Source organism: Schistocerca americana, chromosome 4, assembly GCF_021461395.2.
Source record: "Schistocerca americana isolate TAMUIC-IGC-003095 chromosome 4, iqSchAmer2.1, whole genome shotgun sequence".
NCBI classification, from domain to species: domain Eukaryota; kingdom Metazoa; phylum Arthropoda; class Insecta; order Orthoptera; family Acrididae; genus Schistocerca; species Schistocerca americana.
Window position 1 is genome coordinate 527,553,828 of NC_060122.1, and position 25,870 is coordinate 527,579,697.

Genomic DNA, 25,870 nt, shown 5'->3' on the forward strand with positions numbered 1-25,870 from the left:
TACGTTTCAGAATTTTTCGACATAGTCACCTAGCTTCCTATCATATTAGACTTATGCAATAGTTACATACTGAACAACCATACTCAACCATTCCTTCGACAAAAGAACCTTACCAAAAAACTGGAACGTTGCACATGTCACACCAATATTCAAGGAAGGTAGTAGGAGTAATCAACTAAATTACAGGCCCATATCATTAACTTCGATATGCAGCAGGATTTTGGAACATAGATTGTGTTCGAACATTATGAGTTACCTCGAAGAGAACGACCTGCTGAGACATAGTCAACGCAGACTTAGAAAACATCTATCTCTTTACTCACACGAACTGTTGAATGCTATCGACAAAGGATATTAAATTGATTCCGTATTTCTAGATTTCCTGAAGCCTTTTCACACCGTGTCTCAAAAGCTGCTTTCAATCAAACTGCGTGCCTACGGAAGTTGTCTCAGCCATGCGACTGGATTCGTGAATCCCGGTCACAGAAGTCACAGTTCGCAGTAATAGACTGAAAGTCATTGAGTAAAACAGCTGTGACAGCTGACGGAAACCTGTCTCAACATTAGCCACAATATCTTACGTGGGAACCATTCGGGGCGTCACTGCAAAATTTGCACCCTTAGCAAGTACTGAAACTTCAGCTGTCACAGCAGTCAGCTGATGTTATAAGAATGGAAACAGCTAGAATCTTGCGCACATGTAAGCCACCTAATAGTAATCTATCACAGGCACAAAGGAAGGCACTGAGGGACATCAACGCAGATGAAAACATCATCGTGCTTTCTGCAGTTAAAGGCAACGCTACTGTCATAATGAACATTAACGATTATCATGAAAAAATCATGGAAATTTTGGATCCAAACAATTACAGACAACTTCGGAAGGATCCGACATCGAGGATTTTAAAATTGACCAGTCAATTGGTGAAAGCGTCTTCCCTTTCTTCAGACGACAAAAACTCTTTAAATCAGAAGCTTACTCGCCCAGACTCTATGGGTTACCCAAGGTACATAAACCGCTGGTACCTTTGAGACCTATAGTCAGCACAGTAGGGTCTCCCACCCATGAATTAGCTGGACACCTGGCCTCACTGCTGAAACGTCATGTTGGTGGAACTGAGAGTCACGTTAAAAATGAATATCACTTCATCGATATTATTAAAGAAATTAGTGTGGGCCCTAATGATATCCTGGTCAGTTTTGATGTGGTGTCGTTGTTTACCATGATTCCGGTGAATGAAGCGATCACTTGCCTAGCGGACATTTTTCCTAGTGATATTTTGGCATTATTCAAGCATTGCAGTACAACAACTTATTATCAATATGATAATGTTTTTTTATGAATGGATTGACGGGGTGGCTATGGGAAGTCCTGTTAGTCCAGCTGTGGCTAACTTGTTCATGGAGAACGGGCGCTGCAAACAGCTACAAAATGGACCAGCCAGATGGTATCGTTATGTAGACGGTACATTCGTTATATGGACCCATGGGGTAGAGGAACTGGATGCCTTCCTTTTACATCTGAATAGTATTAATCCAAGAATTCAATTCACTATGGAAAAGGAAATCGATAGTCACCTGAAATTCTTAGATGTGACTATAATCAAACGAGAGGATGGATAATTGGGCCGTAAGGTTTTCAGAAAAGACACACACACACTGATCGTTATGTGCAGAAAGATTCTAACAACCACCCAGGACATAAAAGAGGGGTGATCAAAACATTAATAGACAGAGTGCACAAAATATGTGAACCAGCTCACTTAGATGATGAGATTGAACACATCAGAGCGACCTTCAAGAAGAATGGGTATTCCAACAGAGAGATAGATCGTGCACTAGGCCCTAGACTGACAACAAGGACGGATAGACACCAACCCAAGGGGAAGGTGTTCTTACCATTCATCACTAAGGTCACTGATCGCATTGAAAAAGTTTTAAGCAAGTGCGATGTGGAAACTGTTTTCAGACCAACCGCGAAAATAAAAGAATGTTTAAGATCTGCAAAAGATGAACGACATCCTCTAGCTACACCAGGTATCTATAAAATTCAGTGCAGTTGTGGAAAGGTCTATATAGGCACAACAAAAAGAAGCGTCAACACCCGTCTGGGTGAACATAAAAGGAACTGCCGCCTCAGACATATCGATAAATCGGCTGTAGCGGGACTTGTGTTTCAGGAAGGTGATCATGAAATAAAGTTTTGTGAGACGACTGTCATAGCAAAGACGTCGCATTATTATGCGCGAATGTACAGAGAGGCCACTGCAATAATTTTAATAGAAAAGATGAAGCCATTAAGTTGGATAAGATATGGATGTCAACATTGCAGCAACTCCGTGACAATCGATTAATTTCAAATGCCAAAGTTGGCAATATCAGAGATCATAGCACAGCCGATGTCACATGATTGACAGCGGCGCCCTCTGGATGGCTTACATATACGGCGCTTACTCGTGCTCTCGTTGCAGTTCGCCGATTGTCGTCGGAGGATGCCTTCTGCAGTCGAAGGTGAAATGCCAGGGGAGATTCTTATGATTGAGCCATGGCATCTCAGCCCGGAAGTTTTAAGTGATGACGACAACTGCCGTGAATGCCTTCATTGTATGATCAAAAACGTTGTTCGTTGCGGCGGAATCTTCTCAGGAAATTTCAAGCATCAACTTCCTCCTCCGAATGCGAAAATATTTTGTTGACACCGGCCTAACATAAGGAGAAACGATCATCATAATAAAATAAGGGAAATCAGGGCTCAAAAGGAAAGATATATGTGTTCATTTTTTTCCGCGTGGCCTTCGTGAGTGGAGTAACGAAGAACTACTGTGAAGGTGGTTAGATGAACCCTCTGCCAAGCACGTACGCGTGCTTTGCAGAGTATCCAAGTAGATGTAGATGAAGTCGCTGGAAGCAACATTTTTAACCAAATCATTCAATTCCTCGACGTTACAAACCCGTTTCGTGGTCGCGGAATCTCTCAATACCTGCTGTGTTAACGTCCTCGTCGTTGGAAGATCTCTTTCTTCCCAGATCTTCTTTCAGCTTGTAGAAAGGTGGAAATCCTTTCTTCCTGAGCAGCATCACCCACTTCTCTGCGGCCTTGGTCAAACTGCTGGCACCATTTTACAACGGCTGGATGACTACATTGCATTTGATCCACCTAACTCGAGAATTTCACCATGAATTTATGGTGCAATTCAGACATTTCTTCCCACAGAAAACGTACTGTCCCACAGCCTACAACTTTGGATGTTGTTTCCAGTTGTGTGCCATTTCATTCCCACACTGTGGTGCAGCCGTTGTCCCTACCGCAGCGGATCTGTTTCTGAAGGAAATCTTGATCGAGTACTCTCTTCCGACAATGCACCATTTTAGTTGCTCATTGGTTTTAACGTGGGAAAACAGGCAGGCGCCTAAACACTTTTTCTCAACCAAATATTAATAGATGAACCGTGAGAAGAATGAGAACTTATAGGTATCCGTAGCAGGAAATATTAGCCTATTTCAATCACCACAATCCCTGCACTGTCGATATGTACAGCGTCGGAGAAAATAGGCAGTTTGTGCCGTAAGTACCAGTTCTGGAAGTTTTTTAATCAGATTCTCGGGAGATACACAGCACCGCATTTCGAGCTTTTGCCTATTACGATTTTTCGACATTTTTGTTACACTTTTTTGACAGCCAAACTAGATTGTGACCTTTTCTAGAACCCTTCGATCGATATCTTCTTTTGGACGGACGTGATACGGGTCGTCCCGTATACGCTCGAACAGTGTCAAAGTATCCGCCTTACAAATCTTTTGCAGGCAATCTCTTTAGCACACGAACTGCAATGTACTAGTATCCTCCCAATGAATGAAAAATTGTATTTTCTTCACCCGCAAGTGAGCCAATGTATCGCTCCGCTTCAGATATTACTCCCGAATAATTGTATGGCGTGACTTACTCTAACTCATATTTGTAGAAACTGGCGTCAAAGGCGTGCGGTGTGGCCGCGTGGTTAGAGTCACCATGTCAGGAATCACATGGCCCCTCCCGCCGGAGGTTCGAGTCCTCCCTCGAGCATGAGTGAGTGTGTTACTCTTAGCGTAAGTTAGTTAAAGTAGTGTGTAAGTCTAGGGACCGATGACCTTAGAAGTTTGGTCCCTATGGAATTCACACACATTTGAACATTTTTTGCCGTCAAAGGCTCCCTTACTTTAATCTTTAGTTAAGTGCACAACATCCTGTTTCTCTACCTTTGGAGCTAGTTACCATTATTAGCGCCAGACGAACGTTATGTCTTCTGTTGTCTTATTGGTTTCTGAATTACGTATGACTTTCTCGATTTCTTCTTTCGTGATTGGAGACCATGTTAGATTTACATTCCTAGAAATCTCAATATTTGGTCAACCATCTGGAAAGAGGTTTTAATGCAATCTTCCCATATCTCTTTCTTCTCTGTGGCATCAAGAACTGTTTTATTATCTATGAGAGTTAGTTCTTTCTTGATTTGGTGCTAGATTTCTAGAAATAATCAATCGAAGGTTATGTGAAAAATGCGAAAAATTGATTGATGAGAGACAGTTAGGATTTAGGAAACATTTAGTCACAAGAGAAACAAAGTTACACTTCAATTCAACTGCAAAACCACTATAATCAGAATAAAAATGTAGATCTTTGTCTTATCACTATGAAAAAACCTTCAATAGAGAACAACCAATGGAAATTCTCAAAAGAATGGATATAGATCAGAAAGACATTTGTCGCGTAGAGGTTTTATACTGAAACCAGAGAGCGGAGGTTAAATCTGATAATGAGATAGCTGACTTGGTTAATATGTGTAGAGGAGTTCGACAAGAATGCATTCTGTCACCCATCTAATTGAATTTGTACTGGGAGAGTATTTTTCAGGCAGCACTAGGTGATGTATGAAAAGGCAAGAAGGTTAACGGAGTCCTCACCAACAACATTCGCTATGCTGATGATACGGTACTGAGTGCTGATAATGTAGACGACGAACAGCTCGTCAACACAGTAGAAGACTACAGCAATAATCTAGGTCTGATTTCTTTTATTCCTTTTTTTTTATTTGGCCGATTCTAGATCGCTCAGAACCTAAAACTACGCTATAATCTTTTTCTGCTTATCTTCCGAGAACTTCTTCATGCGTTAACTTACGGTCTGCCTCTGTTGATTTCACGCTACCCTCCTAGATTGGTGTTTTTGTTCTTTTATAGGAAATTTTGCGGTACTGATCAGTAACATGAAATTTTTCCTGTCTGTTATAACACCTTCTGTGACTGAATTTTCTCAAATCCCGTCTTATCTTCCAACCATTCCTTAGTTTGTTCTTAATTTGGAAAAGAAATTAAAAACTTTCGTTGTTAACCGGTTGTCATTCATTCTGCAAATATGACTGTAAAACTTATATTACCTCTTCCTTTTTGTGTCTTTGATAGTTTCTATGTTTCTGCATAAAAGTTCATTTTTCCTCTTCGTCCAGTTATCCTTGTCCTTTTGCGGTCCTGTCTTTTTTTCCAGTTCTTCTTCTCCAAGTGTTTTATTCAGTGTTAAGCATTAAGATCCGTATAGTGCATCTAGCTTAACTATTGTTGCGCAGAGTTCTATTTTTGCTGGAACGATACTGAGCTTCTATTATATCGGTTTTAGAATCCATTTTCTTTGATCTTCTTTTACTTTTGCTGTTATCTAATCAATTTCGCTGTATCCGTTCTTCCAAATGCTTATATCTATCCACTCTCCACATGCTTCCATGTTGTACATGTATATATTTCTCTCTGTTGTGTTACTGTTCAACGTATCCCGTTTAGTCATAATATATTTGTGATATGGTTTTAGGTACAATTTTGTAAAACGTTTCTATCATTATCTTTGCGTCTGTTTTGTCCTCAGAAATTATTCCAATATCTTCTTTTCTAGTGGGCCCGCAGTACTCGTAATTTTTAAGAACGACGTATTTTCTTTTTGGTGGGGTTTCTAGTGCACTACTGATTTATTTACTCGTAGTGATTACGAAGTTACAAGACGAGATCGTTTCGGTGTTTTGCAATTATGAAGTTTACTTGTGGAGACGGTATAACAAGTAATAATATTCTTCCTTGCGTCTATGTTTGTTTTTGTGTCTATGTATGGCACATTATGCTTACGCTCCAAGATGCACTATGGACCATGTCGTACCAGCTGAAAGCCCATCGCCCTGCCGAACTCCGGCGTCAATTCTGAATAGTTCCGAAACTTCTCCTAGGAATTTAAGATATGAAGTTGAAAGTTGTGCCTGTGAATGTCTGCTCGATTAACTACCTGGTTCTTCCAATATTAAGAATACTGCCTGTCTGTCTGCGGAATCGTAGGCTTTATAGAAATAAATTAATGTGACGACTGTGTTAAGGTTCCGCATTAATCTGATGCTGAGGATTATTTTCAAGTTAAGAATTTGCTCTCGACACAATCTAATTTCTCAAGACCTCACTTGGTACTCACCAATTGTGAGTTCTGCTCGGTCTTCTATCTCACTCAGCAGAGCTTTGGATGTAATTTTGTAGGTGACGTGAAGCAGAGATATGCCTCAGTACTGTCGGTGTCTATCCTGTCTGCCTTCTTATATAATGGAAGCATTATAGCTTGTTTTCAATCGTCTGGTACTCTTCCTTCTTTCCAGCGATCTTTAACAACCTCATGAACGGGTTCGGCTGCCCGTTCCTCCCCAGTTCATCCCTCTTCTTCTGGCGCTCTGTTGTTTCTCAGCTTTCCAGTGTATTGCCAGTTTGATGCAGTGATGAGGGTTGTGAAGATGGGTTTTCTTTCAGAGACTGTCTAAAAATTAGTCGTTGTGTTGGTTCCTCGCAGTATGGAAAATTCTGGAAGTATTTTGCTAATAGCTCGTAGTTGTCTGTGTTGTAGGTAAAAAGCTTGCGTAAACGCTCATCTGTGTTGTAACCTGTGATTTCTTCTTTGAAAACTTTGTAGAAATCTCTAGTGTTGTTCTGTCTGAACTTTGTATCTATTTCCTCCAATCATCTTTTGGTATCCATTTCCTCTAATCATTTTTCGCCATATGTCAGTTTCTTTGTTCGAATAATTTTTGATGCCTCTTTTCTGATTTCAGTGAACTATTTTCTTTCTGCAGAATTTCCATTTTTTCTAATATGTTAGTCTACGCTCTTTCGCCTCGTCGCATATCTTATTCCACTATCTATGTTTCCTTCTTCTTGGTGGATGCTCTAGCGTTCTCCCACCGTTTCTCTCGTAGTTTGTCTTTGATTTTTGTTAAAAATTCGTCCGAATCTGTGTCTAGTACTCTTCTGATCCGTACGCTCATGATTTCTCTATGGCTTTGTTTGGTTATTGCCACATGATGCAGATTATATGAGCCGAAAAGTGTACAAAGTATTAGGAGAAGATGAAGGTCTTCTTTCTCATTAGTAATTTTCTGAAAATGATTGAGATTAATTTTTAGTCGAATTTTCTAAAGAAGTCGATGAGCCTTTCTCCGTTCTTACTGGTGCGTTTGTGTGCAGGAAAACTTCCTACCATTGCCTTGTATTTCTCTTTTCTGCTGATCCGTGCGTTGAAATCTCCTACGAGTAATTTTTATGTGGTGCTTTAGTATTTTTGAAGAAAAATAAATAGCTACAAAACGTAGCAATAGATGGTGTTGTAAGCATCATAATTTAATAGTGGTCGACTACAAATGACAAATGAATCATACTACAATGCCTAAGGTACACGTTTGACATTAAATAAACTATACTACTCAGTGTGCATGGGTGTACAGGTGTGATACACTTATTTACGTGAGCTCATTCACCACGCCACGGTCATACCACATCGGATGGGAAAAGTCAGTTTTTAATTTTCCTGAGGCCAAAAACCGTATAAAATGCACGAATCAAAATTAAATCGGATTATTAATTTCCATGTGACTGGCGTTTTCTTCAAAAAGTTGAAATCGAGAAACAGCATGTTCCACAACTGATCGAAGTGTTTCCGAAGTCATGTTCAGAATGTGTTGTGCAATGCGTGCCTTCAATGCATCTAAGTTTACAATCGGAACATTGAATACCACGTGTTTCAGATAGCGCCACAGCCAGAAGTCACACGGATTAAGGTCAGGTGATCGGGACGGCCAGGCTGTAGGGAAATGGCGGCTGATAATTCTAGCATTTCCGAAATGCCGCTTCACAGCTGCTTAACTCGATTTTCAATGTGTGGAGATGCACCATCTTGCATAAAAATTATCCCATCCACGCCGTTGGAGAACTGGAATGACATGGTTGTGCAAAAGACACTCAGCGCTTACCACTGACGGTACAGGTAACAGGACCGGAAGCACATGTCTCTTCGAAAAAATGTGGCCCTATGTAAAATGATGCCGTAAAACCGCACCACACAGTGAGATTTCAGGATGAAGTGGTACTGGTTCATATACCTGTTGATTTTCGGTTGCCCATATTCTACAATTCTGTGTACTGACATATCACGTTAGGTGGAAGTGAGCTCCGTCTGTCCACAAAATCTTCCACGGCCAATCATTGTCCACTTCCATGAGAGCAATAAATTCTACAGCAAACGTCTCTCTTCCTGGCAGGTCAACAGGAAGCAACTCGTGCACATGGGTAATTTTGAATGGATAGCAAAGAAGGATGTTTCGTAGGATTTTACGCACAGTGGTCAAGGGTATGTCCATTGTTCGGGCAATTCTCCGTGCACTACACGTTTGCACGCCACCACTCGTCTCTTCCTGCATTGCTATGGCTACTGGTTCCACTGACGTCGAATCAATTCGTTTCCTCCCTGTACCAGGTTGCACACCAAAAGAACGCGTCTTTTCGAATATCCGAACCATTTTCTCCAGACGCACGGCAATCATCGGACCAACTCCTGTTTTAAAGCCCTTCAGTGTCCGAAACTTCTGCAGAGCGACGTGTGCACAGTCATCAGTCTTGTAATACATCTTTAAAAGCAGAGCGCGATCCTGCATGGACACAGTCATGGCGAACGTCGCAGACGCGAAAGAAGGAAAAGCCGTGTACGTGGAACGTTTATACCAACTTCAATGGGTCATGCGCATGACACGTGTTTTCTTTTACGTATTTACAGCGCCGTCTATTGATCAATTTTCAAACTATTTCTTTTTTTCTTCTTCCACAAGGTTTTCCCCTTCTCCGATAATATTCCGTTGCAGTTCGAAGTTATTCTGACCAGTTTTGAAAGTTTAATTATAATCACCCTTTACATCCGTCAATTGTTTAAGTTTCCCTATCTTTAGTAAAACTGTTGGATGTTCGATGTTCCTAGCAGAATTTTTTCTTAGGCCATATGCGAGAAGTTCTAGTAAGCTCCGATTCTTCCTTACGTATTGTTCTAGGCTCTCCAGAATCCGATGGCCTAATTGCATCTTTGTTTGCAGTTATGAAGGCTGGTTAGCCCCTTCGTGGGATGTTACATCTGTGATCGAATCGCCAAATTGGTTTTCTTCGCATAACCAGATGCTCGAACAATAATACCGAGATGACTGTAAAAGCTTATTTTTAAATTTTGCAGCTGCCATTTTATTTATTGTCCCATTTGAACTGTTATGAAACAGTTTTACGAAAAGTAAGAACAATACTACATTCGCTTCAATAAGGTTTGAATGTAAGCGTGCAAACAGCGAAAGACAGTGGAGTTCCTTCTCCCACCCAATGCCCTCACCCCCTCAATAGAGAGGAAAGGTTACGTGCGAAAACGGAATCTTATTCCGTGATTTCACACAGACAGGGGTACTAATGCAGTATCAGTTTCAAGGAGTTAGTTTTCTATGATTATTATTTTGCCATTTGCCGTTATTCTCTTTGCAACTGAAAATTCGAGATGTCTCTGGGTTACAATAGCTTCGAGTAGCATTGTATCTTGAATTCGCAATGTTGTTCCCTTGTGTATAATTAGCCAATATCAAAAACTGTTTAACCATTATTATAGAAATTGTTCAGATGTGTCTGAACGTCACCTGTTTGCAGCAATATAATATGTAGAAATCTCGTAAAAAGAATTCTCTGTCAGCTGAATACATTATACAGTAAGTAGTAGGGCCCAATTATACGTTGGTAGCTTATGTAAATGATTCAAATGGCTCTGAGCACTATGCGACTTAACTTCTGAGGTCATCAGTCACCTAGAACGTAGAACTAATTAACCCTAACTAACTTAAGGACATCACACACATCCATTCCCAAGGCAGGATTCGAACCTGCGACCGTAGCGGTCGCTCGGCTCCAGAGCTTATGTAAATTAAGTGATTGATAAATACAGTTTTGCAATAGTATTATGTTTAATTTGGCAAGATATTCTGCTTGTATCCGCTATACCTCACAACGGGATCGGTACATTGCGATTATGCTAACAACAAATCCTTCCGCGGCTGGTAAAAGGTGTCAGTGGGGCGACGCATAGGCCTGGTTGCTAGCGTGAAGCCGGAGATAAAACCCAGCTACGGCACACCTCAAATCGTGCTGTGCAAAAGTTGCCTCTACCTCATTTAACATCGTTTCCTCACTACCTGCCTGTTAACTGGATTTATGCTGGACTACATTATTTAGCCGCGCGCCAGAAATATTTACCTGCAGTCGTCTATTGTCGATCTTGCCGCGACTTGCTGCTTCTTTGTTTTGTTCGACTGTCGTCTTTAGTTTTCTTTCTAGGCGGTAGCGACGCGAGTTTGCAGAGTTCTGCTGTTTAGACGCTGCGCAGGAATGCCGGGGCCAGCCGGGTTGTAGTGTGTAAGGTAGACCAGTGGCGCGATGGCGAGTTTCCGGTGGTTAAGGCCTCATGTTTGCTGCGGGTTGCGGGACTACTGGCCTGCCGTGTGTTTCTGTGTGTGTGTGTGTGTATGTGTGTGTGTGTCAAATGTTCAAATGTGTGTGAATTTCTAATGGACCAAACTGCTGAGGTCATCGGTCCCTAGACTTACACACTACTTAAACTAACTTCAACTTATGATAAGAACAACACATACACCACTGCCCGAGGGAGTAGTCGAACCTCCGACGGGAGGGGCCGCGCAATCAGTGCCATGGCGCCTCTAACCGCACGGCTGTGTGTGTGTCAAGTAAAGGGCGGCGCCTGCGGATGTCAGTTGTTGTGGGATAGAGGACAGTCCTCACTTGTGATAGTGGCGGGTGTATGTTGGTGGTGCCCCGTCTGCACAGTGAGGTGAATTTGTGCGGATCAGCCATCGTTCTGTAATAGACGTCAGAGCTGAATTCTCACCAGTACTGTGGCACGTTCTCAGCATTATGACAGTCTAATCACGGGAGTCCCGGTCATGTTTCCTGGCTCCGATAGTCTGTCGCCACGATGTCGTCAGAGTCACAGGGAACTGTGGTATTAAAACCGTGTTCCGCAGTATTCGGATCCACTAGAAATGGGTGAGATATTGTTCTATATTGATAGGCTAGTTCTTAGCGTCCTGGTTAACCCATTGACTGACTAATACCTTTCCCGATAGTCAACCTTATATTTACTATTAGAATCAGCTTATTTTGTCCTACACACTTTTCTCAAAATAATATAATTTTGTGATAGGTATTCTTCATAAATCTATCCTTTATATTTATTCAAGTGATGAAGACTGGACGTTATACTGTTCTGAAAACTTTGTTAGTGTGATATACCCGAAAAAATACTGGCATGTGCAACACCACTAGACATTTCTCATACTCACTTTTCTTCTTCCACGCTTTACACACTGCACGACCTAGGGAGGGTGTTCTGTTGAGGGGGCTGGAGGAATGAAACAAATAAAATGTGAAAACGATGCTTATAGCTTGCAAAATATCGAAAGAAACCTAGTGTGTTATACACCACTAAATACATCGATTTCTCAGCTTTCCAGTGGTATATTACATGTGTAAGTAGACTGCTTAGGTTTTATGTTGGTAACGCCACGTAGCGCTCTGAATGAAAATCACTGACTGTGCTGTGTGCAGTCTGTGGCTGGTTGGACTCATTGCTGGAATATTCGCTTGAGTAGTGTTGGGCGATTGGAGGTGAACAGCGTGTAGCGATGCGCAGTTGGAGGTGAGCCGCCAGCAGTGGTGAATGTGGGGACACAGATGCCAGAGTATCGAGAGCGGACGATATGGAAGTGTGTCCGTCAGAAAGAGGAAATTTGTACGACTGGATATCATGCACTGATATATATATATGTTGACTTTTGAACATTGTTAAGGTAAATGCATTTTTTGTTCTCTATCAAAATCTTTCATTTGCTAACTATGCCTATCAGTAGTTAGTGCCTTCAGTAGTTAGAATCTTTTATTTAACTGGCAATATTGGTGCTCGCTTTATTGCATTAGTTCGAGTAACGAAGATTTTTCTGAGGTGAGTGTTTCATGAAAAGTATAGGTTATTGTTAGTCGGAGCCATTCTTTTGTAGGGATTATTGAAAGTCAGACTGCGTTGCACTAAGAATATTGTGTGTCAGTTTATTGATGATCAGAATAAGAGAGAAATGTCTGAGTACGTTCAGTTTTACTCAGCAGTCTCTGTATCAAATAACGTAGAAGTTTTACCAGCACAGTAATTTATAGTTTTTCTAAGGGGACGTTTTACATGTCATGCCATCTGTTAACAGAAAAGAACAACACTAACAAGAGAGGGCCACGACGTTGGGACCACGGGTTTACTTCAAACCTTCAAACTTTGTACCCTTTTAGTAGGCCATTGAAACAACAATATGTGTAGGTAGTAAGGTGCATTACTGTAGCAATTCAGAGAAAATCACGAGAGAAATATTGCGCCTGTATCATGTCACTGATGCATCTGTGTGTAGGTGCTGAATGTTAAGAGTCCGCCGTGGTCCAGTGGTCGGCGGTACGGTAGCTCATTGTGTTCGGCGAGAGCGCTGGCTGGCCTCTGTAATAAAAAAAACGGAGTGAAGGTATCAACAACGAATTTCAGCGGGTATCACCTGACGTCCGCTACGATCAGATACAACGAACAATGCCGGCCCCTGTGGCCGAGCGGTTCTAGGCGCTCTCGTCCGGAACTGCACGACTGCTACGGTCGCAGGTTCGAATCTTGCCTCGGACATGGACGTATGTGATGTCTTTAGGTTAGTTAGGTTTAAGTAGTTCTACGTTTTAGTGGTCTTATCACCTCAGATGTTAAGTCCCATAGTGCTCAGAGCCATTTGAACCATTTTGAACAACGAACAATTAGAAACAAACTGAACCAAAAGGTGGTTAGCGTTCGAGATTCGTCAGATCACGGTGTATGAGGTGACGGTTCAACTAACGCCCACATCTTCAATTTTGTAGTTTAAATTCTGTGATATTCACATCTTTATTTGCTACGCTATTCATTCTTGTTACATTAGCAACGTTTCATCACTACGCAGGTTAAATGCCTCATGGAGCCTGCCTCTGTGTCTGCAGCTCGAAGCGTCGACGTAAGCGTCGAGGTGCAAGGTACACTACATGATCAAAAACGTCCGGAAACCTGGCTGAAAAGGACTTACAAGTCCCTTAAGCCCTCCATCTGTAATTATGGAATTCAGTATGTTGTTAACCCACCCTCACTCATGATGACAGCTTCCACTCTCGCAAGCATATGTTCAATAAGGTGCTGGAAGGTTTCTTGGTGAATGAGAGCCCATTCTTCTCGGAGATCTGCACAGAGAAGAGGTATCGATGTCGGTCGATGAGGTCTGGCACGAAGTTGGCGTTCCAAAACATCCCCAAGGTGTTCTGTTGGATTCAGGTCAGGACTCGGCGCAGGCAAATCCAGTACAGGGATGTTATTGTCGTGTAACCACTCCGCTACAGTCCATGCATTATAAAAAGGTGCTCGATCATTTTGGCAGATGCAATTGCTGTCCCCGAATTGCTCTTCAACAGTGGGAAGCAAGAAGGTGCTTAAAACATCAATGTAGGCTTGTGCTGTGACAGTGCCACGGAAAAGAACAAGGGGTGCAAGCCCCCTCCATGAAACACACGACCACACCATAACACCACCGCCTCCGAATTTTACTGTTGGCACTACACACGCTGGCAGATAACGTTCACTGGGCATTCGCCATACCCACAAACTGCCATCGGATTGCTACATTGTGTACCGTGATTCGTCACTCCACACAACGTTTTACCACTGTACAATCGTCCAATGTTAATGCTCCTTACACCAAGTGAGGCGTCGTTTGGCATTTACAGGCTTGATGTGTGGCTTATGAGCAGCCGCTTGAGCACGAAATCCAAGTTTTCTCACTTCCCGTCTAACTGTCATAGTGCTTGCAGTGGATCCTGATGCAGTTTGTAATTCCTGTGTTATGGTCTGGACAGGTGTCTGCCTATTACACATTATGTCCATCTTCAACTGTCGGCGGTCTTTGTCAGTCAACAGACGAGGTCGGCCTGAACGTTTTTATGTTGTAAGTGTCCTAATGCGTTTCCACTTCACTGTGACATCGGAAACAGTGGACCTAGGGATATTTAGGAGTGTGGAAATCTCGCGTACAGACTTATGACACAAGTGACTCCCAGTCACCTGACCACGTCCGAAGTGAGTTCCGCGGAGCGCCCCATTCAGCTCTCTCATGATGGCTAATAACTACTGACATTGATGATATGGAGTAACTGGCACATAATATGAAAAACGTATGTTTTGGGTGTGTCCGGATACTTTTGATCATATAGTGTAGTTCTGGGTACCTTATGAGACTGCGTGTGTAAGGGATTTCGTAAATCATGTGCATGGGGGCTTAATTAAATTTTATGCAAATAATTTTAATTTTTTAGTAGCTGACTGTCCGGTTTCGCAGTCTCGTAACCGGTGGGCCCTGACTAGTATTTGTACGCAATCTGACTGCATAGAATAACAACAAAGAACGAAAGAAAACTTCCGTTAACACAATTAATTAATTAAGTCCCTAGCAACTATAAAACCTACGAAACAACAAGGCACAAGTGTCGCTGTTCTGTATGTGGAAGTGTCATTCAACGTACACATCTGGCACGGTTCTTCCTCAATAAGACAGATATTTTAAACACCATTTACACTGAAGTAATTAAAAAAAACAGAAATACTATAATTGCACATAGAAACCAGAAATGCAGTCTAATACAAGAACACGAGCCAGATGCTTTGTTGACTGAACCTGTGACCAAGAGGCATTATTGTTTAAGACATTGAAATAGTAATTAAAAAAACGGAATTTTTTTACCTTCATATATATTGACGAAAAGCACGCTCTGATCATTACAGCATCCCCAATCCAATAACATCTGGTGTCTAGCCCATCAATACAATACTACAAATTCTGAACAAGCACTCACTACCGCAACTTCTCAACTACGACTCACCACTGCTACATCTCAACAAGCACTCTCCACCACGACTTCTCGATAAGAACTGCCCACTACTACATCTCAACAAACACTGACTACTGCTATTTCACAATAAGCACTCCAACCACGACTTCTCAACAAGAACTGCCAGTGGAGGTGGCTGAATAATACTCTCTGGCGCAATCTCTGGCGCTGTGGCTCAGTGTAGCCACCTTTCACATGACAAACACACATTTTCAGAAAAACTCTAGGCGTTCCCTCGTTTAGCTGTCGGTAGTTACAAATATGTTTGTTCTAACGAATAAATTTAATTAAAAATAATAAGTAGTCAAATAACATTAAAGTGTTTTATTTAATTATATTACCTCGCATATGTCATATAAATTAAATAATATAATATGACCAATGATGAAAAAAATATAGATTAAATATTAAGTTAGAGCAGGAGTCGAACCATCGGCTCACAACGTCTAACGAAGCTCGAACGCTAATCACTTGACCACCATGACCTTTAACATCGGGCCCCTACGCACAGATACATCCGGTACGTAATATACGTGTTAAACTTTTGTTGTAATTTTCTCGGAATTTCCAGATTTGTTTTAATGGCCTACTGAAGGTGGACAAAGGTCGAAGTAAATCTGTGATCCCTACGTCGTGGCCTCCCTTGTAAGAAGAAGCTATAGCTGCTTTGCCCGTCTCACAACCGGCAATGTAATAACGGACTTGAAACCTATGACCTGTTGTGAGCCCGCTGTGTAAGCCAATCGGTTAAAGAGTGTATATTCAAACTAAACTTCGGAAAGGTTCATTAAGAACGTAAGTATCTTGCAGTGTTCTAAGTAGTGCTTAACGTTACAGTGACCTGGCTGCCGGTCACGTTATTTTCTGTTCTAGTACAACTAAAAATGGTTCAAATGGCTCTGAGCACTATGGGACTTAACTTCTGAGTTCATCAGTCCCCCAGAACTTAGAACTACTTAAACCTAACTAACCTAAGGACATCACACACGTCCATGCCCGAGGCAGGATTCGAGCCTGCGACCGTAGCGGTCGCGCGGTTCCAGACTGTAGCGCCTAGAACCGCTCGGCCACTCCGGCCGGCTTACAAACTAAATTGTTGTGAATACACAAGTACGGGTAACTAAGAATTCCGTTTTCAATTTGTAACTGGTATGCCATTGGTGTTCCTGTATATGGTTAGCGGCTTGTGTAGTAATCGCTTTATGTTATAGGAATTTGTTGTATACTTGTTTCGCTCTGTTTAAAATTTTAAAATTTTGCGAAGTCAGTCTGGGCTACAGGAAGTGGCAGACTCCAATGACGGTGACCAGTTTGACACTTGGGGACTTTCGTACTATTAGTGGCTGAATGTGAGGCAATCTGCATAGGTTGAGTAATTTGTTGGTAACTTTATTTCCACTTTTGCTAGTTGCCTCACATGCAATAACGTAATTCTGTTCATTAACTGATTTATTTTCGCTGCTACCTTGAGTCTTCATATTATCCTTAAACATTAAGATTAGGCTTCGAGAAGCAATCATTTCTTACAGGCTGTAAAAGCTACTGTGAGATACTCTTAGAATAACGTTACTGAATTTTAAGACAAGTGAGGAAATTTAAATTTGGTCCTGTTGAAAAACATGTTCTTGTGTCGTTACTATTACGCGCTTTTATCAAAAACTGTAAAATCTAGAAATTTTACGTAGCTACAGTTACAGTTAACTAAGACTGGCTTAGAAACAGATTTAAGTTTTAAGTTAATTTCACTTCATATTCATGGTTCATTAGTTTTCCATGCTGTGGGCTTAAGTTCTACTCTGTGCTTGGCAACATTAATTTTTTTTTAAATTTACTTTCTTTTAAACTTATTTCAAAATAGTAGGTCAAAGTTTTACTCTGTAAAGAAAATAAATTGAATGTTCATGCCAAAGGTTTTGAGTAGCGTCTTGAATCATTTTATGGAAATGTTTAAAGCTTACGTCTTTGCAGTTTTCATAATTTCTTTATTGTGTTTTGAAACGGAGTATAATAAAGTCCATGTCAAAAGGAATAATTTAGTCTTGGCCCAGCCCCTCACCACTCCCTCCTCGCTCCCTACAATAATGGACTAGTGCTCCGCAATTTATTGAGGGATTTGCTTGACAGAGTACTGTTGGGATTATTCTCTAGGTGTTGGCTACAATTTACGAAATTCTGCTGCGAACTGGAATTGGGAACTATCAAATGTTTACAGTGTGTCCATACTTCCTGTGTAAATAAGAGTGTGTTGGACCGTAGCAGGCGTAGTAGTCCCTTCATTCTTCCCTCTTTGAAGAAACTAAAAAATATATATATAACGCTACCCTCTAAACTCATATCACTGAATATGCTCTTGCTTCAGCGCTTCAGAGTAACTTCAATGTATACCAGAACAACATGATGATTCCCTACTTAAATTACGCTTTTTTTGCTGTGAAATGATATTACAACTGTAATAAGATGAATGTATATTTTTAGGACAGATTTTAGAAGTTCATGGTGTGATATTGAAATTAGTCGACTTTATTTTGATTTCATAGCAGCCAAGATACGACAAAAAAAAGAGATACGCCGCAGAATCACTGAGAAAGGAATATGTAAAAAGCACTTACTAGAAGGGGAGACAGGACGACAGAACATGTTAAGACAGGAGGGAGTAAGCTCCACGGTACTAGTGGAAGCTGTAGAGCAAATAATGGTGGGGAAAGACAGAGAGGATAATGGAGCGTCAGTGCTACACTGAGGGGGCCATCACAGTAGAAGAACTCATGGTGAGCCAAATCGAACCAATCATAAGATGGATGATTTAAAAAAAAAAAATCAGCAAAGGCAGACGATCCGGTTTCGAACTAATGTTGCTTAAAAGAAGTAGGAACACCCATATTCAAAGACGGGAATTCATCGACTAAATGCAAGCAGAATTCGGCTGGGGACATTCTGTTACATTTCATGTTTAGCCGATGTTGCTAGTCCAGAGTTATCACTTCATATATCACGTATTTTTTGGAAAAAGAAAGCGTATCCGTCACAATTTCGACAAATATTTTCTCCGTACAAATGTTCTGTTTTGTGTATCACATTATTTTTTAAATACTTTGCTGTGACGGTGCATTATACTGAAATGTATGAACGCTTCCACCCTCCACTCTTCCACTACTCATGAAGGACAGTAATAGCAGGCTAGATGTTTCGGCCAAAGGTAAATGGCTACTGTAAAAGGGCTACTCACTAATTCTGGACAACTTGTAGGCATCGGCGGTGTTGATGACGTCGACGAACGCCTGCAGCTCGAAGCGGCGGCCAGAGGAGGCGTTCTGGCTGTGCGTGAGGACGGCGAACTTGAAGGCGTCCTGCACCTCATCTGTGCCCTGCTCGAAGATCGCACCTGGAACAAAGCGAAAAAATATCTCTATCAGACCTGGCGTCATAGGTGCAGTTCTTCCTCTCACAAACAAACTGAATTAAAATTGAACTAGTGGTGTGGAAGAAGAAACTCCCATACTTAGGAAAATTTTGCTTCCTGCCTACATAACCACGAAAAACATATGGAATGATCAACGAAAAAATAACATGCTATGAATCAGAGAGTGGAATGCCAGAATTTGAAATTTAGTAAGGAAGCTAGAAAATCTGAAAAAAGAAATGCAAAGTCTCTGTCTAGGTATAGCGGGATCATTGATGTAAAATGGGAGGAAGGTAAGGATTTCTAGTCAGATGAATATGGGGTAAAATGAATAGCAGCAGAAAATGGTATGACAGGCGTAGGATTCGTCATGAAGAGGAAGGTGTGGTAGACACTGAGATACTGCGAACAGTTAGGTGATAGAGTTATTCTCATCAACATTAACAGCAAATCAACGCCAACAATTTTAGTTCAGATATACAAGCTGAAGTAACATAGAGGTGAAGACATAGAGAATTTATATGAGGATACTGACTCCTCAGGGAGTCACACCTAGTGATACGTGGTTGGCGACCACGGGGCCCCGAGCTGAGTCCTGGCATTGCTTCCACTTACTTATGCCAGGCTCCTCACTTTTATCTTTCCTATCTGGCCACCCTCGGCCAGCTCTTGTTCTTTTCCGACCCTGACGCTATTAGGTTTCGAGGGCTAGGGGTCTTTCATTTTCCAACCTATACTTCTCATGCAGCGTCTGACCCGGAGCGGGCGGCTGCAAAAGTCGTCTGTATCCCATGTTAGGGGCGGCCTCCAGAACTGCGGAAGGCAACGGAATACCACCGCAGATTATCTTCCCTGCATAATGCAGTCTCCATTTTATGCACAAAAAATGGCTTCCTCTCATGTTAAATCAGTCTCCGAAGGTAAAATAGTCCCCCATTCGGATCTCCGGGGGGGGGGGACAACTTGAAAGGAGGCAAAAAATCAAAACGAGAATTGGTACCTGGAATGTCAGAACTCTGCTACAAGCAGGAAAACTAGAAAACCTTAAAAGAGAGATGGAAAAGAATCATATGGACCTCGTAGGAGTTGCTGAGGTAAGATGGAATGGACATGGAGAGTTGCAATCAGATGAATATGTATTCTACTACTCAGGAGGAGAAGTAAAAGGAATTAATGGAGTAGGAATGATTATGACAAAGGAATTGGCTAAATGTGTGGAATATGTAGACTATGCAAATGACCGGGTTATTGGTGTAAGGCTGAAAGGAGCACAAAAAGATTTACTGATTGTCCAGGTGTATATGCCAACTTCAGAACATGATGACCTAATTGTAGAGGAAACGTACAATGTAATAGAGAGAATAATGGACGAAAATAAAAAATGCTGCAAAATAGTAATGGGAGACTGGAACGCCATTGTGGGAGATGGGAAAGAGGGAAACATAGTAGGCAGTCATGGTCTTGGAAAGAGAAATGACAGAGGTGAATGGTTAATTGACTTCTGCAGGGAAAGGCAGCTGATAGCGGCAAACACACGGTTCAAGAACCATAAGAGGAGGCTCTACACTTGGAAATCACCAGGGGATAAATATAGAAACCAAATCGATTTTATACTGGTAGAAGAAAGATACAGGAATGGAATCAAGAAGGTGCACACATTACCAGGTGCAGATATTAATAGTGACCACAACTTACTTATGGCAGAAATAGAAATAAGAATGAAAAAACTGAAAAAGGCGACAATGGTGAAGAAGTGGGATCTAGAGAAGATAAGGTCCAACAAAGAACAAATTACAGAAATGCTGTCTCGGGACTTTCTAAACACATTACGAGACAAAGAAGCACCTGATAATGCCAACGAGTACTGGAATATGCTGAAAGAAGGAATAATTAAAGCAGGACAGCAAAATATAGGATATGTAAAAGGGAAAAGGTAAAAAAAGCCATGGATCACACAAGAAATGATTTCCAAGATGGAGGAGAGAAGAAAATTGAAAAACAAGAACACTGAAGATGCAAGAAAGATATACCGAAGGTTAAATAACGAACTGCGAAGAGAAACAGAGCAGGCTAGGAAAAAATGGCTAAAAGAGGAATGTGATGAAATTGAAGAACTGGATAGGAAGGGAAGATACGAGTTACTATACAACAGAGTAAAGACTATGACATGGGAACAAAACAGAACAGGAAGTGCTACTATGGAAATTTTGAGTAAAGACGAAGAGGTAGTGTACAAAGATCGTGACGATGTCCTTCAGAGATGGGAAGAATATATAAAAGAGCTATATGACACAAATAGCAAACCAGAAACTCTGGAACTTGAATCACACAACAGTGTAAGTGATGAAGAGAAAGGACCGACCATCATAATGGAAGAAGTAAAGTCTGCCATTGCTGCAATGAAAAATGGCAAAGCAGTAGGTACAGATACAATACCGGGAGAAATACTAAAATGCTTGAACCACAATGGAATAAGAGAAATATTGAGGTTATGTAATAAAATATATGACAGTGGTGAATGGCCTGGGGACTTTTTGACAACAGTGATGATTCCATTACCGAAAAAACAAGGAACCAAGAAATGCAGCGAGCACAGGACAATCAGCCTCATTTCACATGCAGCCAAAGTGATGTTAAGAATAATTAATAAAAGACTTGAGAAAGTAATAGAGGAGAATCTCGGCGAGGAGCAGTTTGGCTTTAGACGGAATACGGGCACCAGAGATGCAATAGGGCTCCTACGAATCTTGGGAGAAAGGTTTATTGAAAAAGGAAGAGACCTATATATGTGCTTCATCGATTTAGAAAAGGCATTTGACAATGTGGTTTGGGACAAACTGGTGACTATTATGAGGGAAAAGAGAGTGGACTGGAAAACCAGAAGACTTATAAACTCATTGTACCTTAATCAAAAAGTTTCAGTTAAAGTGAGAGGAGAAAGTACAAACTGGATCAGACTAGGGAAAGGAGTAAGACAAGGATGCTGTTTATCACCTACTCTTTTCAACCTGTACTTGGAAAATATGATTGACCAATGCTCATTACATGACAAAGGAGTAGAAATTGGCGGAAGAAGAGTAGGGTGCTTGAGATTTGCTGATGACATGGTCCTTCTAGCCACAGGGGAAAAAGAATTACAGGATTTGGTGGACACCACTGCAACTTACGGAAAAAAATATGGAATGAAAATTAACACAAATAAAACAAAAGTATTGGCAATAGGAGGAAATAAGGAAATAAAAATTGTGCTGAATGGAGAAACACTAGAACAGGTGCAAAATTTTAAGTATCTTGGAAGCAGGATAGACACCGACTGGAAGTGCACCACAGAAATTAAAACAAGGATAGCAATGGCAAAAGAGGCGTTTTATAACAAAAGGAGAATCTTCTACAGCGGTCTGGACAGAGAACTCAGAAAGAGACTCATAAAATGTCTTGTATGGAGTGTTCTTCTACATGGCGCTGAAACATGGACTATGAGGAAAAAAGACAGAGAAAGGCTGGAGGCTTTTGAGATCTGGACATGGCGGAAGATGGAAAGAATAAGTTGGATGGACAGAGTAAAAAATGAAGAGGTACTGAGAAGAGTGGGAGAGAAAAGACAGTTACTAGAAATAATAAAGAGAAGAAAAAGAAATTGGATTGGGCATATATTAGGAAAGAATGACGGACTGATGAAAACAGTTTTAGAAGGTTATGTAGAAGGGAAAAGGAAGCGAGGAAGGAAGAGATTCCAGATACTGGATGACATGATGGACGGCACAACATACAGCAGCCTTAAGAAGGAAGCAATGGATCGCAGAAAATGGAGAGGCAAAGGACCTGCTAATATAGCAGATAACTGATGATGATGATGACTGAAGGGTTAATTTAGTGTGTGAAAGTAGATGATAATCCTGTGACCACGCAAGACTGGAATGCGGCAGTAGGGGAATAAATGGAAGAAAGAGTTACGGGAGAATGTGAGCTTGTAGTAAATATGAGAGGAGAGGAATGCAAGGAGCGTTCAATAAGCAGTGCAACCCATTTTTTCCTGAAAGCACTTTGATACACTCAGGATTACAATACGCCATATTATTCTCCACCTTTCTGGCTGCAAAAACCATATAATTCAACATAACCTACGTTCAATGCGACTGCCTTGTGCCTTTTTACTCGGAAGGCCTGTATGACTGCATGGTATCACTCTACTGGTCGACGTCAGAACCAACGTCTTGCTGCATCAACGGGCTCTCCATCATGCATGCACTGACTCCCGTGGAGCCAAAAGACTGATGAAAGGAAAGAAAAACTACGTTGCATGTGAATTTTCGTCTGCGTTGAACACCTATTTCCTAGAAACACACTACATCATGGGTCACTGTAGCATACAGACTACTGTGGTGATCTGCCACGGGGCCAGGGGTCTCACTCACTCATTACATAGTGTGCCGAAAACATTCCGGGGCACAGTCGGATGCTAGTTAATCCGTTAGCAGAGTCCACATTACAGCGAACTCACCGACGGTGTACGGAATCTGAGGCAGACGGAGCACAGCGACAAACACCTAGGGCCTGTAGATGATTCCGATAGGCCTTACGTACAGCCCTGGATGGCGATCCGCCCAGGTCACATTGTGACGCCAGCGTGTCTAGGGCATCCCGCTTAGGTCAGCCCTCTCGGCTATGTTCCGATAGTGGAGGAGCTGACGCCATCTGGGAGGCCACCTCCGTGTCGTTATCAGCTCCCTGTTTACAAGTGCTGACCACACGGCTACCTCTGTTGTAACCTCTCTGTTGCTGTAGTCTCGCTCTGGAACACGCTCCATATTTATGTCTTTCAGGCGGGGATGCAAGAAATCGGTAGGATTATATACAAAATTTGAATGAAAAGGTTTTACATATATCCTTGTCGTCGATGACGGTAATGCATCGATCGCAGAAACCAAGGTCATCATATCTTTAAGCGCTCCAGCGCAAGCGGCGGTAATTACTCCACTTGAACGCTGGCCCACAAGTCATCTGTCAGAGGAGTTTTAAACATAGCGACGTAGCCGGACACATACAAGCGGATGCGCTCCTCTTTGGGCCGCCACTTAAAGCAGACAACTGTTACCTATGCTTTGCCACCGTCTGCACACCGCCGCTGTCGCTGGACTGTCAGCATATGTGTCTGCTTCGCTGGACCCACGAGTCTGCTGTACTGCCGTAGTGCTTTGTAGGTACTCCTCGACTTTGGGTGACAGCCTCATTTCCTCTGGGTAACTGTCTTATAGGAGCCAGGGTCTAGTGGAAAAATCTGAACTTGGTTATGTTATTACCAAGTGTCACTGACTAAACGTCTGAAACTTCAAGTGACAGTTTCTTCCTCTTTCTTCTTTGTCCTGTGGACTTTAAATTTTCCCAGGATTCGGTAATTTAGGCTATATTAACACATTCGAAATGGCGTCCGAGTCTCACTCGTGAACTGTCAAAGCCAGTGCCCGGTTGAGACACAGTAGGAGTCTTGAAAAGTTTAACATTAAGACAAAACGAATCATTCACATGACCAGAATCACGATCACCATCGACTTATTGTAGAATCACTTGTAAACACTGCCACGTTACGCTTCTTTACAGGTCTAATGACGTCCCTATCACTGGAATCGTAATCAGAACCATAAAAAAATTCACATAGTCATCATCGCCTTCATTGTCGCTAAATACATCTGACAAATCGCCGTCGAAAATCTCCTAAAGTATTTGAGATTGGTTCATTTCCTTTCGTTTTCCGAACAGGGAAATCTCAAAAAGCAGGCTGAACTTAAAAAATAAATCAAAATGCTATGCAAGCAAAAAGTACATGACGGCAGTCAAGATCAATACACCGACTACTGGGTTAAATATCTACACAGACAAAGTAGTTAAAATATATCCAACAGGTGGCATCTATAGGCAACGTGTAGAAAACACGAGTTATCTAGAGATAACGGATGTTGTGAGAAACAAATTGGATGTGGTACTGTTTCATGACCAGCAAATATTGTAACAGTACGAATATCTGCTGTAGGTTACACCAATTTTCCTTTCCATTTCTATATCTTAGCACTCATGCACATACTTCCTATTTGCCAAATATCTTTTATACATTGACACTTTCTTACACAGACTGTGAATTTTTCACTTACCTTTCCTGTCTGCAGATTTTTCTTAGACAAAAAGAATTTCTGGAAAACCTTACTTTTATCATTAAGAGGTACATCTTTTAAACGTGGAATAGAAACATCCTGAGACACTCCAAATTAATGATATATGCAATTCTGCTCGTTTGGTATGATAATCTAGTATCTCATTTCGCAAAATGTGCCTACCACCAAGCACTTTATGTATAATGTTTACCTCAGCTGTCACGTTTTGTAAAATGTTCTCTTTGTTAATGGATGGTGAGTTTTCAACGTATAAGAAAAAACCGTCTGTAGAAAATGCGGGTAACTTAGAGACGGAAGTCCTCTACCACATTTTATTTACCAAACGGTTCAGTCAATATTTCACATCAATCCTTTTTGTTTATGTGAAGTACTTGCTGAAACTTCCTTTGGCTGCAAGAGGTAGCGGATATCCTAACAGACAGCCACGCGGGAGACATAGCGGTTCGTGTTGACAGCACGCGGCGGATACGTACACCAAAATTGAGCCACATTTTTTCAAGCACGTTCACCAGGTAGCACCGCTATCCAAGACCGGAGCAAGTACAGTTCCAAAGTTACGATTCTCTTTGGTAGGTTCACTATCGATATTTTTCGTGCATTTTGCAGCCACAGTACTGTATATGAGTGAAGAAGCTCTATGGCATCATCATATTGTCGATTTACAAAATGGCTCTGAGCGCTACGCGACTTAACTTCTGAGGTCATTAGTCGCCTAGAACTTAGAACTTATTAAACCCAACTAACCTAAGGACATCACACACATCCATGCCCGAGGCAAGATTCGAACCTGCGACCGTAGCGGTCGCTCGGCTCCAGACTGTAGCGCCTAGAACCACACAGCCACTCCGGCCGGCGTCGATTTACATATAAAATATTTAGTCTCATGTTCTTGCAAGTTTTCTGACCTGCATAAAAGTAGTGATAGTTCAGTAAATATTGATTTGCGTGAGTAGTA

At 41.6% G+C, this 25,870-nt stretch overlaps 1 protein-coding gene across 1 annotated transcript in view; it reads right to left on the reverse strand.

Annotated features, from left to right (window-relative positions):
• LOC124612968 (glutamate receptor 1-like) overlaps window positions 1–25,870 on the reverse strand; it is a 1,095,838-nt gene that overhangs the window by 649,265 nt on the left and 420,703 nt on the right. The window contains exon 2 of the mRNA XM_047141496.1: window positions 18,575–18,730. The gene's annotated coding sequence lies outside the window, so the exon portion shown is untranslated. The remainder of the gene's footprint in view (window positions 1–18,574; window positions 18,731–25,870) is intronic.